Source organism: Harpia harpyja, chromosome 15 (genome assembly GCF_026419915.1).
Source record: "Harpia harpyja isolate bHarHar1 chromosome 15, bHarHar1 primary haplotype, whole genome shotgun sequence".
Classification (NCBI taxonomy): Eukaryota; Metazoa; Chordata; class Aves; order Accipitriformes; family Accipitridae; genus Harpia; species Harpia harpyja.
The window spans coordinates 17,448,217-17,464,730 of NC_068954.1; the positions used below are offsets into that span (position 1 = coordinate 17,448,217).

A 16,514-nucleotide genomic window follows, 5' to 3' on the forward strand; every position below is an offset into this window, starting at 1 on the left:
GTGAAACTCATTTAATCCAACATGTTCTCTACAATAAAGGTTGATTCTAAGTTCTCAACACAGATTATGCCAGTTGACAGAAAAAAGGCATGTTTATTATTTTTAAACTCACAACTGTAAACCTTTTATAACATCCAGAATATTTTGTTGGGAAAAACTGGTAGCCTATCTATCTTTCTTCCTATGCCTAGAAATACTTCATTGGATGCCAAGTATACCTGGGGGAAAAAAAAAAAAGTGATTCAACAGGTCAGATGGGGGACTATGATAATGAAGTAAGTATATAATTCTGTAATACATGTGGCACTAATCCTTGAACATGTCTAAAGACCTAAGTAGTTAATTCTGGCTTTCTTTTATGCTTTTCAAACATTTGCATTAGAAGCTTTATTATGGGTTGGTTTAGAGTTTCCTCTGGTTCCTTATCTTCTTTGTGAGACTCATTTTCTGTCAGACTACTTTATTCCCATGCTAACATTGGTGCTACTTGTCAGATAAGCTGGGGTTGTGTCCTTCTGAGCAAAATCAAGGAAGGAATCCCCACTGCCGCTGGGCACTGCTTGCTTGGCAACACCTGGCCCGATGTCCAGTGCACAGAAACAGCCTCATCTCTTCTCCCTGCTTTTCTGTTTGGGGTGGAGGAGGAAGAGGTGTCTGTCCATGAGCTTTTGAAGCTGCTGGCGAATTGCAGCCACATTTGGCAGAAGGTTTGGGTTTGTAAGGCAAATCAGAAAACAAGGACATCCAGTCCAGGGTGAGAGATCTGATTTGCAGCAGCATTTTGGCTCTACCAAAGCTCTTCTCCCACAGGTCTCTGTGAAACCAAGGGAGAGAAGCAGTTGCTGCTGAAGGCCTCCAGAGGGAGATCCTGCCCATCTAAACCCGAGTGCCTAAATGCAGCTCCTTAATTCCACCCTGAATTCCTGAAAGTTTCATGAAACTAGATGGCCAGGGTGCAGAGAGGGAAGCTGTAAATACCGTGGCTGAAGGAGCAGCTGCAGCATGAGTTCACCTGTAATCGGTGGTGAGAGAGAATCTGAACTGGAAAAAAGACCCTAATCCCTCCAGTCATGGGAAAAGCTGTAACCAGAGTTCACAGACCTCATAAGCCCAGTCATCTGGCAAACCCTTCATTAGGTCCAGTCATTGTTCATTACATGAGAAAGCAATATTGAATTATCAGGCGAGCAATGTAGGCCTTACTGAGTGTTAGCAATTCTTTACATAGCTCAAAGTGGTGTACAGAGACATGGAGGAACAGCTGTGGTCGCTACGAGATGGTGCAAACCAGAAGCAAATCCCTGGCAAAGCCAGAAATGGATGTGTTTTGGATTCAGGGAGTTAAATTCACCAGAATGTGGTTATACCTATTTAAATGAAAAAATGTTATAACAGTGTTTTTGAGATGCCATTCCCCTGGGGTGAGCACTGGTAAACAACTGTGTCTTTTCCAGAATGTTACTTGCACTAAGCTGGCTTAGCAATGGCATAAATTGCAGCAGTTTGAAGACCACAAGTAGGAGGGGATGCTGAGGAGGGTTGGCTTCCCATGGCAGGTGTGATGAAGCCCCTGACTGAGCAGAACCATAGTTCTGCATAACACCTCAGAAATTATGGCAAGCAGAAAACATCAGAAAAGATGGTCCTGACCAAACATTCTCAAGGATGACAATAAACATGACCGACAACTTCTATATCAAGGAGCAGTACCAGAACCAAAGAGCCTCAGACTCCCTTAGAGATGGGTAAGAGCTGATCAAATTGCACTTAATGGTAGATGTAGTAGACAAAGAGTTAATTTAATCTATCTGGTAGTTGTTCAGTATGGCCACCAGTAAGGTGTGTGTGTCACTGTATTTGTCCTTTGGGGCTGGAATAGCTACTGGACCTGACTGAGCGTCCCTTTCCAACCCTTGCCACCAGAATCAGCTGGTAAGTGAACCAAGAAGTATTGCCTGCCCTGACTGCTCTGTGGCAGCAGTCCTCAGCTGGTGCAGTGTTCATACCCGGTCATTAAATGAGCACTCGTGAAAGTTTATCAGCTAAAAACACTGAAGAAAATGAACATGAAGGAGAAAGCACTAAGCCCTGCTATGCATCCACCAAGGAGCTATGCCCTGATGCTGTGCTCCTGCCCAGGGCAAGGGTGATCTTAACCTGCTGCATTTTTTTTAGAGCTGTCTAAAGACACTTTACACCTAAATGGAACCATCCAGGTCTTTAGCAAGTTTATATGCATGGTTTCACAATTCCAGTTGCTCTGTGTTGTCTCTCTCTGCTCAGTGTTGGTTAGACTCCATCTGAAATACTGCTTTGGGGGGGGGGGGGTGGTCCAGTTAGGATGGATGCTGAGAAGATGGAGGGGAGCATGCCAGGATTGTTAGGGGCCTACAGCATGTGGCCTGCAAGGAAGGGTTAAGGGAGCTGCACTTGTGTCATCTGGTGGGAGGAGACTGAGGAGAGACCTAGTGAACAACAGATAAAAAGGTAAATTCAGTGGGAAAGAGACAGAATTAATATCACATGAAATCCTAGGCATATCCACAGAGCATAGGTACATGGCTATAAAGTGCATGTGAAATAAATCCGCTGTGGTCACTGAGACGACACAGTAGGTACACAACAACGTCATCAAGCACACATCCTCACAGCAACACATCAGGCACACAGTTCATGTGATGGCCAGCCATAACACACTTAAACAGGAAGACCAGCACATCCCCAAGGTTACAGCATACACACAGACCAACTTTTGTCCAATTTCAGATCAACTTCTGTTTGAGTTTTCTGTAGAAAAATATACATTTAATATATGTAACTATGCAAGTACATCGATAACATATTGCTCAGTCATAAGGAGCTTGTGACTTCATATGGCTGCACTGATTCAACTAAAAATATTTTTCATTTATCTAATACAACAACAAATAAGGCAGCACGTGACACCGCAGAGAGAAACAGAATTTTCAATCATCAGGTCAAAATAATGTAGAAAACCTGCTACGTTAACAAAAAAAAAAGTGGAATGCAGAGTTTGGTAAATAATTCTAGAGTTGGGATTGAAAACAGAAAATTAAAAGTATTGATTAAAAACTTTAAAATGTTTTAAGAAAGTCCTGCTTTGTGAAAATACTTACTTTTCAACAGTTTTTAGCATGAAAATTATTTGATGTGGATATTACCCCACAAATCACAGCTACGCTCTTGTAGTAGAAACACCAAACCTCAAATGAGGCTTTTCTGATGTCTGCAAAGGTTGAACCCATCAGATATGTTCTTCATGAGTTATTCTGGTTTATTAGTTTATCTCTGATCATTTGAGTTTAAGGCAAAGTCAGGTTATGTAAACTCTTAACTAGTCTTCCATCTAACATTCTTAATTATCTTTATTTTTCCTTTTAATTGGCAACCACCGTGTTTATGTCAGCCAGGTTGCAGCTGCATTTTGCTTGTCAGCAGCTTTCTGTACCAGAGAATAGTTACACTGCTTTGGCTTCTTGCTTTGATACTTCTTTCTTTTCTGAGCATTTGATCCCTTACTCATGCTGACAGTCGAGGCCGGTTTGAGTCACACTCTTGTGAGAATCTTTCTTGAATATTTGAGTATTACTACAAGATCTGTCACAGTGTGAAACATAGCATATCATGTTCCTGCCTAGAAATGACTTCCCAGAAAGCTGTGACCCTGATCCTGCATATACAAGTACACGAGGATGTTGATACTTGAATAACCTCCAAACCCACTGTAAGTATCTCAAGCATAAAGCTATTCATATAAGCATATGTTTGTAAGTTGCTGACTACTGCAGACACATGTACTAAGATGATTATAATACAATTGAATACGTTCTTCTATTCACGAGCTCTTGAAAACTGTCCCCAGCATGTATGAATCAGTTTAGAGTGTAGTACCTGGTCCAAGTATTTTATAGCTTGGAAAGGGAAGTGAAGTACAGAAAACCAGGAGTGAAGTGCATCAGAGCACTGACACTGATAGAAACAGAGGCAATACTTTTCTCCCTTCCCCAAATACAAAAAATAGCCTGAACTGAATGAAAAAACACAGATGCTTGTCACCATCTTAGCCCAAGTTAGGCAATCACAGAATACATTAAATGATCAAGAAAACAGTAAGTAATTGATCTATGAATCCTACTTTTGTTATGTTGGTAGACAGATAGATAAAAATGATCTAAAAGAAAAACTAATAAACTCCAAGAATGTAATAATTATTTGGGCTGCAATTTCTAGATCTGCTCATGGAGAAATATAGTCAGGGGCTACATCTGACTGGTAAGGACTGTAAATTGCAATGCCTTGCTTGTGACAGAGGTCCATTCTGCCAGGTGGTAATGAATCAAGCTGAAAGTTGACTGGTTTGGACTATTTCTCCCAGTAGCAAGTGATATACATCAAGTGTTTGGGCTTAATATTTCTAAATAAATAGCTGCATTTAAGCTTACAGGAACAATCAAGTGTTGTAAAATGTTATTTCTTTTTGAAACTTCAGTAGTCTGATTTTTTTAATTTCTGAGGAAAATAAAAAATATTAATTCCAATATTGAATTTCACTTCCTTGGACTAAATAAATGTAGTTTCTGTGAAGTAATAAGAAAACAGAGATCTGAAACCCATTCTGGTTTGTGTCCATGAGTCTCCATCAACTTTCACCTTCTTCTGACCCAAGTACAGTCACTAAACTCAGGGCACTTAACCCTCAATTACCTTGTGCCAAGAATGATACAAGCCAAGCATCACCGTTGAGTGAAACAGAAAAAGAAGAAAGTAAGGAAAGGGGAATCTGTGCACAGGAAAATATGATTGTGACATTGTAATGGCCTGAAAGTGCAAGTTTCAGTTAGTGAAACCTCAGCCAATGACCTGGAGCTCATCCTGACGAACTTCACGCAGGGAAAACATGACTCCTCTGCATCTTAAAGCAGTGTTGCACTGCAGGGTGCTGATGTTTTGCTCGTAAGGAGCACTGTCCTGGGCTTTGGTGAGCAGGGCGTCCTGCTAGCACAGGCACTGATGGAGCTGAATTATGCTTCCAGCTCCTTGCCAGCGCCACCTCACAGCCCTGCGGGCAGCGCCTCATTGTCACCAGGCCTCACTTGGGCCCCCATAAATGCAGTGCCACTTGATTTCCTATTTTACACAGCTTCTCGCTGAAGCTACACAAAGATATATCTTATCATCTGTCACGAGAGTTTTGCTTACGCGAGATGCTTGAAGAGCAAAATCCGAGTGACACTTCTGCTTTTGTGCATTTGCCCCCTCTTTATCTCTTACTTGCACAAGCACACACCTTGAGCACCTGTTTCTGAAACTGCTTTCCGAGGCTGTCAAGCTATACCTTTATCAGTCCAGAAGTGCTGCTTTGCACTGTTGACCTCCGTCCCAGCAACATTATGATGAATATAGCAATTTGTTTTCTTGGCACAGTTTCTGTGTGATACAGTAGATAAATCAATCAAACAAGCAATCCACCCATCCCAAATGGATAATAAAAAACCGTAGGAACTGAGGTATTGAATCAGGGCAGAGGTCCATCTAGTTCATTAGTCTTTCCTTGAAAGTGGCTGACACAAGATGCTTGGGAAGCAGTGGACGAGCAAGGAAAGCATGTGGTGACTCTTCCCCAGTTCACCACCCATCCTTCAGTGATCTGCAACTAACTGACTTGCTGAGAGGTCACATCTTTCTGTTTCACAGCACTTGAAGTGTTTTTCTTCCATGGATCTAATTGCTTCCTGGACATGTATAAAATTTTACTATCTATAACATCCTCTGGAAGTGTTCCACAGTTTTTTCCTTTGGAGGCTTGCTTAATTTCCATTTCTTAACCTTACTAGCCTTATTTTCTTAATTGTAAGCCTGATGTTTTTATTACTTTCTGAGTAGTGAGTTGATAAATCAAAAAGTTATGGTGTGGAATTTAAGGAAGGTAAAGAGCAAATAAGCAAATAAATATTAGAGAAGGTGTAAACACCCATGATGCTGAAAAATTTTGTGCAGTAATAAGAAAAGATATGAAGGGAGGAAACTGAGGAGAACTCTGTTTTGACTGTGAAGGAAAATATTTTCCAACAGTGCAATGTATTCCTGTCTGAAATATCTAGTAAGAGATTGGTTGTGTCTAAAAATCGACTGGACCAGAACCCTTAGGAAAGGGTGGGTGAGGATACTTCTGCATTGGCATTAAATAGCTACTAGATGCATTGCCTCTCTGCAGTGAGTTCCTTTATGTTCTTCCATATGTGGGAACCAAACTGTATATCTCATGTTTGTGTCACTGCTCTTTGTGCTTTGCCATCTGACCTAGTTTGGATTTTGCTCCATCAGTTCCAGATCAGGGTTATAAATGGATCATACAATGTTTTTATCTAATCATCATTACATGTTAGAGGAGGAAGTTGTAAATCCATTTATTTGCTCGTCCATTTTATCTCCCAGTATCTAATAAAGATACAGCTAGTTTAGGAAATAGTAGGAGTACAATTCTCTGGTCAATAGCTGCAGAGCATTAGCTCAATCTCCTCCAAGTGCCTCTCATCACAGGCAGGCAATTGTCCTTCCTTGTGTCCCCCGGTCCTTCCAGCCCCTGGACACACACACGGCAGTGGTAGGGAAGTAACTTTTGTAGAGCTTCCTGTGCTGTAGGATTTTGCATCTCCTCCATGCTGTCTAAGAACACACAGCCAAATGTGAGAGAAAATAGTCAGGCTTTGCATCTGTGTGGATTTACTGCTCATTAAAACATCAGCATTTCTGGAGCTCAGATGCCCAGACTGGAAATCTAAATAAGTTGGTAAAAATAAACAGGGCAGACAGAACTCAGTGCATTAGGTCTAATCCCGACGATAGCATGGTCTGGCCTCATTTAACACTGGGAACTGGCAGAGGTAGCAGATAAGGAGAGAGTGGTGACAGATGCCAGTTGGCACCAGCTGAGGAAGCCTGGGTTTATAGCCCACACTGTGAGTTAATAATGGCTACAAAGAGGACACACAGACCAAATTGTATGCACTGGTGAAAAAGCTTCTTAAAAGTCAGTCTCGACAAATGAAAGCTGGGGTTTTGTATGCTCCAATGTAATGACTGTGCTGAACAGAATACATGTGCCACTGTGGAGGTAATGGCCAAAAACTTTTTTTAAGGTTCTTTTAAACTGTCTCTTCTTTAAAAAAATCACATAAAATAGAGCTGGGGGAAAAAAAAAATGAACTTTCTGAATGACTGTGGCTTACGGGTGCAACTTTTCAGTCCTTCATTATAAAAAGGAGTGGTAACTGGACAGAAAAGTAGGTTGGGATTCATCAACCACAGACTCTTTTTTAAATTACTTAACTTCTACGTGCATCACTTTATATTTGCTCTGAGAAGTGGTGTGCTTACCAATAAGTGGCTGGGAGAAATTGAATGTCAACATACATCTACTGGGGTTTTTTTTTCCTGGTTTATCAGAGTAAATGGGGAAAATTTCAAAGTTTTCATTACTTACCTTGCAGAGGATAAGGGGCCCTGCGGGGCAGTCTGCTTCGCTGCTGTTGCTGTGCAGCTGTGCCTCTTACCCTCTGCAGTGGGTTGGCTGGTGGGCGGAAGTCTAGTATGGAGTTTACTTGGAAATAAATGCTTGAAAGTGAGATGTGGGGCACAGTTAGCATGTGGAACTAACTGCAACAAGATATTACTAAAAGAAATACATTAGTAGGATTTTCATAGATACAAAAGCATATGCAGAAATGATTTGGGGTGAGATGCTAAGCAAATAGTTTGATCTTCTTATGATGGTTCAAAATGAGGATAATTATACTTACCCTATTGAGTAAACTAATTAGAGATCTAAACATAGAAAGCACAGTATGTCCCTAATATGATTATCCTCAGCTCAAGGAAGAGAGCACAGCAGAGAAATAACAGGAAAGGGAAACAAAGGGAATGTCAGCCCTCGCTCTGGTGCTGGAGTGGCAGAAATGCCTCCATGGCATTTAGATGAGGACTGCGATGAGGAGTGCATCAGGCACCTTCACAGCTCTTTCTCCTTCACCAGCATGGACTCATGTATCAGTGGTTGTTCAGGTGTCAGTCAACTAAATAGAAAAGGCATCTTCTTCATTTTGACTACTTGCTAACTCCAGGATAAGTTGAACAACTTCATCTTTTGATCTGCTGCTCTTCAATGGACAGCACATGCTGCTGTAAAGACAGTTTATCACTGACATCAGATATAAGATCGGAGGGGGATATTTGATACTAGTGGTAAGTTCAAGGACTATGTGGGGAGAAAGCTGAAGTTTATGGTTTGGTTTTTGAATAGCCTTCAGAATACAATACAGTATCGATACAGTAGAGAGTCTGTGTTAAATGAATATGTAGCTACTGCCTACACAGGACACTGATCAGGTATCCAACGGGGACAATCAGTGCCCTTCAGATACTGAAGACTGAATATAGCCCAGTGAGACCTCATAGTAGAGCTCAAATAGAAAAGCATGGATCAAAAGAAAGCCAAACCCTTTTGCAAATGCAGGCTTAAACATAATACCCTCCATGTTACTGTTTGTTTCATGGCTCCAAGTTGAAACAGATTTAATCAAAGTCTTTATTATTTCTCCATGCAGTCTGCAGCATACTAATCTCAAAAATTCTGAAAAGGAGAGTAGATTCATATCCTCCTGGTTTGGCTCTGACTGGCCTAATCTTTTAATTCCCTCTCTGACATATTACATTTAGGTAAGAAAGACTGAAGGTAAGGCCGTGGGAGGCATTACAGTACAACTATGCTGGTAGCCCCTGTCAGTAGAGTGCTTGTGATAAGTACCTGGCTTACGCAGATAAAATTCTTTTTATTAGCATGGCAGAATTTCAGCTCTCCTCATAATTTTAGTGAAATAAGTGATTTGGGTGTTTCTGTATTATATAACCGGATCTAGACCCAAGTCATTAGTCAATACAAATTTGGCTGCTGCAATTCATATTGTCACTTTGGTCTGGCAAAGTTCTGACAATAATATAGGGCTTGGCTTAAGTAAACTAGGCTCCATCCCACCAACTCCTAGCTGTTAACACTATTTCTTTCCACTGCCTCTGCAGTTGTCTCCAGAAAAGGAAATAAACCTCCGTGAAAGGAGATTGTCTGCATCTCTGCTCACTCCTCAGAAGGACACCTTGAGGTCAGTTCCCGAATGATTCATGCTCTTTGTCAGAATACACGGAGAAGGATCCTAACATTAAACCATTGCTTGAATTGTTTTTTGATTCCAGGGTAAAAATCACCATACAAAGTATTATGAGAAATAAATACAGTGTTCTGGACAGATTTTTCCAAGTGGTGGAAAAATCCTCAGACTGCTAAATGCAAGACTGACGTATTTTCTTTTCTGCTTTCTTAAAATTCCATTAGTTTCTTTTGTTTCAATAAGGTGGACAGGAGATTTGTTTTCAGAGGTTTCTTGGTAGCTGAAATGCCTCCCTTTTTATTTTATGTTTTATTAAAGGTATGCAATAATCCCCCTACAATGCCTGTCATGTTCAATTGCTTAATTAAGTTGCTGTGGTGAACTCATTAGGACTATAACAGTATAAATCTATTATCCATAGCCAGCCCAGCATTAGCAATAAAATGTTAGTATCTTATTTGGGAGTCTGGATGCTACCTTTCTGCTAGAGGGCAGAAGTAGTAAACTGACCATGTGGTTGAAAATGTTGGCTCCTTTTTACAGCCCAGAGTCAGTCTTCTCTCAATGTCCACGTATGTATGTCCTTGCTTAACTGTTTAACAGTAAACTGATTAAAAATAAACTAAGAAATAGTAAAATGTTCAGCAATAAACTGCATAATGTGGTGAATAACAGAACATTGGTGAATTACAAATAGTGCACCCATATGATTGCAAAACAAGGCACAATTTGAAATGAAAATGGATATCCACACAAATCACAACATTTGCTAAATATTGTTCCGAGCTTGCTTATGGCTGTATGGCTTTGTTTGGGATTGTGGCTAAGTTTGAAATGAGCAAAGAAAGAACAAAAGAGGGTCACATCATAAAAAAATCTTTGTAGGTACATCATTAATGAGATTGTTAGTACTAGAACAAGAATGATGCAGGTCAAGTGCTTTTAAGAGCTCAAGGAAACAAAACCTGAGCATTGAAACTAATAATTCAGTTTACCTGTGGGAGAGGTGTCCAAACCTAGAAAAAACACAAGTTTACTGTCTTCCATGGTGGTCACATCAGACTCTCTGCCCACTGTGGTCATAGCACAGGGGATTCTCTTAACAAGCTGGAGCTGTTGTTTGGTAGCGAGAGGGGCTTCAGGATCAGAAAGAGAATATTCAGCATTTGGGTGGACTTTACATGTATTTAAGATCCTTACTAAAATTAGGACAAATAACAGCCTGTATAGGTAGACCTTCTCATTAATAAATCAGCTCTAACAAGTTAGTTAAATGACATATAATGTTCTGGACAGCTTTTTGTGTTTCTCGTTTTACCACAAAACTTCTCGTGCTTGATATAAGGATTTTCAGTGCTACAATATTGATTTGATTACATTAGAGTCTCTTTGAATTAAGAAGGTGTGAATACCAAGTATAACAAAATATTTCCTGAATATTCTGAGAAAGCATAAAACAGATCTGCAGCTTTCCATATTGTGTAATAAGCTGCTGCTTTTGTCTCTGTACTGGTCTATATTCTACTTTTCTTGCTTCAGTTCATGAGTGTAATCATTTGAAGAAAAAAATCAAGTTGTTGTAAATGACAAGACCATGTAGTTTTTCAAGTATGAAATCAGTCACCTTGTTCTATGGTGTACACCACTTTCTAGTCAACAATTGTCCACTCTTGTGAAGCGCTGTGGAGAAAAAGAAGCTACATAATTGGGAATAAGTCTTATTTCAAAAACTAAGAAAAAATGCATTAGGTAGATAATCCATATGTGATTGTAGAGGTATTTTAAAGGGTAGATTACATTTAGCAGAGTCTCTGAGATAAACGCCATTTGTTTCAGCAGAGCTGCGCAAGGGATGACTGTGACTGGTAGCTTCTAGGCAGGACTGGGTCTGCCTTAATAACTGGCTATGCTAAGCAGAGGGGAGAAAAACCCCTCTACATTACACGCAAACGACACTGATGCTAGATACGTTCTGACTATAAACAAAGAACAATTTTTTAACACTGAGAGCATTTAAAGGTTGCAGTTACTTGCTCATTTCTGTCATTTTTAACATAGAATCATAGAATCATAGAATCATTTAGGCTGGAAAAGACCTTCAAGATCATCGAGTCCAACCATCAACCATGCCCACTAAACCATGTTCTGAAGTGCCTTGTCTATGCACTTTTTGAATACCTCCAGGGATGGTGACTCAGCCACTTCTCTGGCCAGCCTGTTCCAATACCTGACAACCCTTTCAGTAAAGAATTTTTCCTAATATCCAACTTCAACCTCCCCTGCCGCAACTTGAGGCCCTTTCTTCTTGTCCTATCTCCAGCCACCTGACAGAAGAGACCAACACCCACCTCACTACAACCCCCTTTCAGGTAGTTGTAGAGAGCGATAAGGTTCCTCTCAGCCTCCTCTTTTCTAGACTGAACAGCCCCAGCTCCCTCAGCCGCTCCTCATCAGACTTGTGCTCCAGGCCCCTCACCAGCTTGGTTGCCCTTCTCTGGACACGCTCCAGCACCTCAATGTCTTTCCTGTAGTGAGGGGCCCAAAACTGAACACAGCACTCGAGGTGCGGCCTCACCAGTGCCCAGTACAGGGGGATGATCACCTCCCTGTTCCTGCTGGCCACACTATTTCTGATACAGGCCAGGATGCGACTGGCCTTCTTGGCCACCTGTGCACACTGCTGGCTCATATCCAACCAGCTGTCGACCAGCACCCCCAGGTCATTTTCTCTGCTGGGCAGCTTTCCAGCCACTCTTCCCCAAGCCTGTAGCGCTGCGTGGGGTTGACCCAAGTGCAGGACCCGGCACTTGGCCTTGTTGAACCTCATACAGTTATCCTCAGCCCATTGATCCAGCCTGTCCAGATCCCTCTGTAGAGCCTTCTACCCTCCAGCAGATCAACACTCCCACCCAACTTGGTGTCATCTGCAAACTTGCTGAGGGGGCACTCGATAACATCAAGACAGGATATTTGTGCTCTAGTTTAGACAACAGCTAATGTCAGGCAGCCCTGTAGCATTTTATGCAGGAGGTCATACTACAATGACAAAATGGTTCTTTCCAGCCTTGTGAACAAAGAATATATACATCTGTAACTGACAGATGCTAGAGGTGCATAGGAAGAATGGAGCCGGCTCTCCCTAGACATCCAGAACTAAGGGAACTGCTTTCCCTGTCTTCTCCCTGCAAATGGAAGCCCAGTCTGAAGGATCTTCAGGTTCAATGCATTATATATCAGGCACTGGCTATCATTGACCTTATCACTTAATCAACGAGGAACCTATATACAACATTTCTCTCCAAACTTCAGTGTAAAGCTTTTACAGGCGTAAAATACTGAGTTGGATGAATTCGAGTAGAGGTGGGGTAGACAAAATACCCATCCTTATTACTCAGTTTGACGATTTAACTCCACTACAGAATTTAAATTATTTAAGCAGCTATATGTTAAACTAAATTTTTAATTAGTCACCTTGAAGACTGTATAAAGTAGTTGCTCATAAGCTTTAGAGAGAGCAAAAAGATTATGTCCACAAAGTGCAATGAAGTTTTGTAAGAAGCTTCCCAACCTCTCTCTGACTCAGCTCGTTCATCTAACTTGGTAAGCAGCATTAGCATGCCACTTCTGTGGTTATGACTGGCAAATTGCAGGCAAATTCCACTTCCTTGTCCAGATCTGCTCCTTGCCAGTCATTGAACTGGCTGAGAAATGGTATGCACTTCAGAGCTGGTACATGGCTGAAGGGAACTGGTGAAGCCTGGAGAAAGTTGGGAGCATGGGTTTGTTCAGCAACATGAGCCTGCAGTGAGCTCATTTAGAGCTAGCTTTAATATCCCTGTGCAGCAGAAAGACTGATGGAATGGAAATTAAGAATGCAAACCTAACTTTTATAGGAAAAGATCTGCATCATCTGGTGGGCAGAGTGCAAAGAAGCATCCTGCATTTTAATATTGACAAATAATTTAAGAGAATGAAAGGTCATACTTGTACAGAAGGGAACAGCAGCCTTGAAAATGCTAACCTTTTAAGTGCCTGCAAAGCAGCAGTTACAGTGAGTAACAGTTGAACATCCTGTTCTGTAAAGAGGTTGTGACTCAAAGTGTTCAGACACCAAATATATCAATAGATGCAAGAACTGGCATTACGTTTGCTAGGCCATGACTGGAATAATGGGCTAAATACTTCTTCACATCACACTCCAAGCGTCTCACATTATGTGTCTAAGAAATGAAAAGCTCTGATCAGTTCCACTGCTTGCAAGTATTTGCCCTAACTATCCATGTACCTCAGGTTCTCCATCAGTTAAAGACTAGTAAGACAGCTGTCTATATCAAGAATTGCTTTCTTCATGTACTTGACATGAAAGAAATGTGGGAATACAAGTGCTGAATATTTGATTTGATAAGGTGCATTATGTTTTCCCCTTCAAATGCAAAGTAGGTTTCCTCTGTACTCTCTATATTTTTATTTTGTTATTGAACTCATGTTCATTTTTACAAGATTGCTTTGCTCTTCAAGTATATTATCCATGGATGATCTGCAAATTGCATTGGTTATGATCTCAACCAAGTAAACTAGTATCTGAAATGACAGATATGTGGCCGTGTTAATCATTTACATCACATTGTTTTTATTAAGGATAACCGAATTGATTAATCCTTGCAGCACATGACAACAAAGTGCTTACAATACACAAAGGAGCTGCTATAAAAAATTCATTTTAGGCTCTGAGCAACAGAAATGCATAAAGAATGTTGATGGAGAATTGCAGGGGTGTGATACAAAAGGACAATTTTACATCATATTAGAAAACCTATCAAAAGACTTTTGATGCCTTGTGGATTGAATTTTTGGAAACAAGTCAGTGGTTCACAGACCATAATTAAATCAATCAGTTAATGCATATATAGCTTTCATAATGGATGATGGCTCTGCTCATACAACATAAAGTGTACGTTGTGTAGGTGACTTGTCTACACAGGACAGGGATTTGTGCTTGTTACTCCCTTCTAGCCATTGGATTTCACTGTCTAGCCCATTGCCATTGCTGCTGCAACCAGCCGTGACTCATACAAAATCTGCCTCCTTCTACCAGCTCTCTGCCAGCGATCCTTCTCAGGTGAGCATATTGCATCCACCTTTCGGTGTCCGCACTGGCTGCCATTATATATCAATAGGTGATTTCAAGGACTCACATTCATCTGTCTTTCCAAGAATCTAAGTTCTTTTTCAAATCTCTGGCTGTAGTGGCCTGAAGCTGATAGAGTCCAGCAATACTGCCCAAATTTGAAGATTCCTGTTTGAAATCGCTAAGAAATGCCCATAAAATTAGAAACATCAATGTAAATTCTGTAAAATGATAAAGAAATAACTTTGTTCTCATAGAATGCGCAAGTAAAAAACTACAGCAAAGTACTAATGTAACCTATATAACTCATCAGTGTTAGAGGACTTCTCTGTATCACTGGAAGATAGAGCTAAATTTTTACAATTAACTGGAAAAAGCTAACATGAACGGTTGGATGATCAGTATTAAATAGCATTTGCCTTCTGTATCTATTATTATATTGCTATCCCCTGGACATCTGTGATGATTCAAGCATATGACATCTAAACAGCTATGTTTTATACTTGTACCAGAAATAAAGAGCTTGTGTTAATATATACTTCTAAAAGAGTTTTCACACAAACAGAAACACACAAAAAATGAGTTTTCCTTATTTAGGAGACTAAAGTAGAAGCTTTATATAGATGAATAGTTGCATTGAATATGGAAAAATTACTTATCTGCATTTAACTAAAACCTAATCCTGCAAACGCAGTGCTTAAGTGTGAATTAAGATGCCTGCTGACCAAGTTGCAGTACAGCATCGCAGTATTGATAGCGAAGTTACAATATTAATCGCATTTATGTAACATCTGTTGCCTAAGTACCTCCAAGCACTTTACGAATGTTAACTAACGAGAAGCCTGCCCATGCTCTTTTTTAAGTCAATGGCAGCATTCCAGTTGTCCTCAAAGGGAGCAGGCACAGGCTCTGAGCCTCATAATAACGTAAAAGTAGGTTAAGGATCTCTGTGTTCACTGGAGAAGGGAGGGATAGCAGAGCTGAGGAACAGAACCCAAAAGGCTTTTCTCTAACTGTAGGGCTGCTTTTCTCTGGAAGAAAAAGTAATATAATTTACTGGTGAGACCACAAAATGAACCATAAAGAAGGAGCTGCTCACAAAGGCTTAAACTATTGTTGCCTCAGACTGTGACCTTTTTCTTATTCCAAAAACAACAACCGGAGACAAAGCTGGGCTTCCCAGGATGTTCCTCTCCAGGGGCTGCAACGGCCCTACAAATAGCTGCTCCTTGGAAAGGCATTTTTCTTTCTCTCTGAGGCTTTCTCTACAGAAGTATACGACATTTCTAGAAGTCTAGTTACTTTGCCTCTAAGTTTTCTGTGTCCATAACTGACATGTTTTCAAATCAATGCTCTTGGCTTCTTGAGCCATGGTAAGTAATCTTATGAGGAACAGAAGTCAATACGTATTTGCACTTTCACTCTTAAGCACTTTCCTGGTAGCCGTCCTCAGCACCGATTCCCATTTCAATCAAGTGCTCTGGCATCTCGTCTTCATTCAAATTCTCACAGGCAGCCGGTGGTGCCTCTTTTGTATCGTACCTCCCTACAGAGGTCCACATGGAGGCATGAGGGTCATGACTCTGTCAGAAGCTGTAGGCTTAACTGTCCCTTGTGCAAAGATAAATAACATTTAGTTAAATAGCACCATTTCTACAGTAACTGGAACACAGCCATACAGAGGATATTATCAGAGCCAATAAATAAAAGTGGGGGCTTTCACAGCTGATTTCAATGTTGTTTCAAAACAAAAAAGCCCCAACAACGTATCTGAAAAGAAGGAACCAGAAGATAGCCTGTAGTAATTTTCCTTTAGTCTGCCTATATTTTAGAAGATTGAATTAATTTTTTGCAAACGATGCCACCAGGAAGCCTATGGCCTGTTTCCAGGCAGCTATCCATAAAACACCCGTGTGATGTAGGCAATACATGTGAAGGCACTGGCAGGTCCTGTGATGCCATGTGTGTCACATTGTCCATGTGGTTCAGTGAGACTGCTGTAGCAGGTAGGACCAATATAGATTAGATTATCTGGACTTTACAGAAGACATCCTCACAGAAACTTGTTCCTGCTTAGCAGTGCTGTGGAAGGAAGCAATGCTCATAAGGATTAAGCACCGTATTATGAATCATCTGCACAAGGAGATTTAAATGGACATTTTATGTGAGTACAGACAGGACCATCTTCCTGCCTTACCAGTCAC

At 40.8% G+C, this 16,514-nt stretch overlaps 1 long non-coding RNA gene across 1 annotated transcript in view; it reads left to right on the top strand.

Annotated features, from left to right (window-relative positions):
* Window positions 1-10,507, top strand: part of LOC128151787 (uncharacterized) — a 42,632-nt gene extending 32,125 nt beyond the window's left edge. Inside the window, exon 3 of the long non-coding RNA XR_008238463.1 lies at window positions 9,097-10,507. This is a non-coding gene — a long non-coding RNA (uncharacterized LOC128151787). The remainder of the gene's footprint in view (window positions 1-9,096) is intronic.
* Window positions 10,508-16,514: the final 6,007 nt, after the last annotated feature.